Source organism: Physeter macrocephalus, chromosome 3, assembly GCF_002837175.3.
Source record: "Physeter macrocephalus isolate SW-GA chromosome 3, ASM283717v5, whole genome shotgun sequence".
Lineage (NCBI taxonomy): Eukaryota > Metazoa > Chordata > Mammalia > Artiodactyla > Physeteridae > Physeter > Physeter macrocephalus.
The window spans coordinates 16,103,182-16,106,358 of NC_041216.1; the positions used below are offsets into that span (position 1 = coordinate 16,103,182).

The window sequence follows — 3,177 nt, forward strand, 5'->3', positions numbered from 1 at the left end:
AGGGACAACCAGGGAGGGCTTCAGGGGCTAGGTAGCATGGAAGCTTGGCTTGGAGGCGTGGGGAAGATTGCAATAGAACGCATTCTGGGCCAGCAGCAGTAGGATAGGCATAGAGACAGGAACGCATGGGTGTGACCAGGGAGCAGCCGGGCTGCAACGCAGCATTCGGTGCAGGAAAAGAAGAAGAAGGAGATAAGATGCAAAAAGTTCTGTTGGAACCAGACTGTGGAGAAATGGGAAAGAGGCAGCAAAGGAGTCCGGACCCAGTGATTTGGGCAGCAGGATCTAGGCACCATCCTGGGCAGGGCACAACCCCTCTCTCGCACCACCAGGTAGGGTGTTGGCCTCCTGGGAGTGTCTCTGAGGGACCAGAGCCATCACAGCCCAGAGGGACAGTGTCTTGTAGTGGCTGGGAGGGCAGCTTCTGGAGCCAGCCGTGTGGGTTCAAGTCCACTTGCCCTGCTAACCAGCCTGTGAGGTTAGGCAAGTTGCTTTGCTTCTTAGGGGCCTCAGTTTGCTCATCTGTAAGATGGGGACAGTAATACTTATCTCCTAGAATTGGCTTGAGGTTTCAGTTAGTTAATACATTCAAAAGGCACAGCACAGAGCCAGTCACATAGCAAGTATACCTGCTGTGCTAATGCCTGTTCTATATTGGCCAGCTCACTTCACCACTCTCTCTTTCCAGCCGTGGTCAGGTGTGGGGGAGATGCAGTGGTTCCATTTCATTCATGCATTGGTTCCTTTGCTAGTTTGTCTGGTCATCCAGTTGTCAGGCATTTAGCCTCCTCCCTTTTCCTATCCCTCCACAAATGTATTTTGAGTGCTAACTCTGCCCATTGCTCCCTTCGTTTTTCTGACTATTCTCTCCAGTATTAGAAGTTTCTTAAAATTAAAAACGGAAATTTACATTATTCTCCCAGGTTGCATTAGGGTGAAATTTCTAATGAAATCACAGTTTCGTTAGAGTGAAAAAATTTGTCTAGGGCCATTTAGGAAGTTTAGATACACTAGACTAAGCTGAAAATATCAGTAAGTGAGATACTGCTTCTTGAGCACACACTGCTGACACATGTTCTTTGCCTTCTACTTGGTACTGGGGGAGGTTTGGAGTGGGAAGCTCCATTCACTCCTGGGCCCCATTTTTTCAGCTGATAGCCTTTCACAAGGCACTGATCTGTGCTGAACACATGGAATATTGATGAATAAGCAGCAGCCCAGCCCTAGTGAGTTGCCATCCTGGCTCCGAGCCTGAAGCTTTTTTTTTTGACTGTTAACCATAAGTAGCGAGATCTGTGCTAAGCAGTCTCATGGGAATCCCAAGGAGAGAACAGAGCCCCAGGGTCACGCCTGAGGTGATGGGAGAGAAGAGAAGAGGACCATCATTTCAAAGGGAAAAGTTCCCATTCAACCTGGTGTCAGGAAGTAATTTTATTGGCTTCAATGTTCCAATATTCAGATTGTTGTCTGCTTTTGTAGGTGCAGCCAGAGAAGGGAAAGGTGGGACAAAGAATACATGAAAAGGATGCCAGCCTGGAGTTCTGGTGTAAACAGCCCTTTGCCAAACCTCAGTGGAACCCCCAGTACCCATCACGGTACGATGGCGATGGTGGTGATGGTAACAGTGGCTGTTTTTGAGCACCTGCTACATGTCAGGCACTGTGTTAGGCAGTGTACCGACGCTCGACCCTGCAAGGGAGAGGAAACTGAGCTCAGATATTGATCACACAGCCTGACAGTGGTCTGGTGTGAGCACCAGGGAGCTTGCAGAAGCCAAATGGAACCTTAAAAACCCAAGATGAGAGGGATCCCAGGTGTGGGAGGAAGGCTGAAGTATATACAGTCAGTCCCCATTTGTGAACATGCCTACTCGCTAAAATTTCTCTGTAATCCCCAAATCAATACTCAAGGCACTTTCGTGATCATCCTGGGACATGCACAAAGTGACAAAAACCTGAGTCACCCAGCAGCACATTCCCTGCCGTGGCTCTGCCTTCTCATGTCAGTTCTTATACTGTAAACACGGGTCCTGGGGAATCCCCTGGCAGTCCAGTGGTTAGGACGCCGTGCTCTCACTGCCGACGACTCGGGGTTCAACCCCTGGTTGGGGAACTAAGATCCCACAAGCACTCGGTGCGGCTGGAAAAGAAAAAAAATAATAATAAACACGGATCCTTTTTGTGCGCTATTTGGTGTCGCGCTTTTCACATTTTTGTGCTTTTTCTTGCTGATTTCTCTGTTTAAAATGGCTCCCAAGCATAGTGCTGAAGTGCTGTCCAGTGTCCTAAGCAGGAAAGCCGTGAGGGGGCTTACGGAGAACACACATGTGTCAGAAGCTTCAATAGGCCACGAGTTAACAGGCTGGGGTCGATGTTAGTGAGCCAACGATTTATATTAAATAAGATGCGTTTAAACAGAAACACACAAAACAAGGTTGTATGTTAATCAGTGGATGAAAATATTGTGATCAGAGGCTTGCAGGAACTTAACCCTGTATTTCCTGTAGGATCATTGGTTCAGAATTGTCTCATTCAATTCATTGGTTCTTGGCAACGTCATAGGATGTAACTGTCACAGATAACGAGAATTGCCTGTGCATACCAGAATGGGAGTTCTTCATTAGAAGTACTTCTCTCAGGTTTCCCTGGTGGTGCAGTGGTTAAGAATCCGCCTGCCAATGCAGGGGACACGGGTTCGAGCCCTGGTCGGGGAAGATCTCACATGCCGTGGAGAACAAAGCCCGTGTGCCACAACTACTGAGCCCCTGTGCCACAACGACTGAAGCCCTCGCGCCTAGAGCCCGTGCTCCGCAATGAGAAGCCCGCGTACCACAACGAAGAGTAGCCCCCGCTCGCAGCAATTAGAGGAAGCCCACGCGCAGCAACGAAGACCCAACACAGCCAAAAATAAATAAATAAAATAAATTTATTTTTTAAAAAAGTACTTCTCTCTCACACACGCACAGATATATTCATACATAAATACATATATATACACACATATATTCCCATTATTTTATTTTATTTTTATTTTTTTTTTTTTCTCGGTACGCGGGCCTCTCACTGTCGTGGCCTCTCCCGTTGTGGAGCGTAGGCTCCGGACGCGCAGGTCCAGCGGCCATGGCTCACGGGCCCAGCCGCTCCGCGGCATGTGGGATCTTCCCGGACCGGGGCACGG

The 3,177-nt window shown here is 48.6% G+C and overlaps 1 pseudogene; it reads left to right on the plus strand.

Moving 5' to 3' along the window:
• The first annotated feature begins 1,600 nt into the window (after positions 1–1,600).
• The window catches only part of LOC102983195 (RNA transcription, translation and transport factor protein-like), a 34,636-nt pseudogene continuing 33,059 nt past the window's right edge, over positions 1,601–3,177 (plus strand).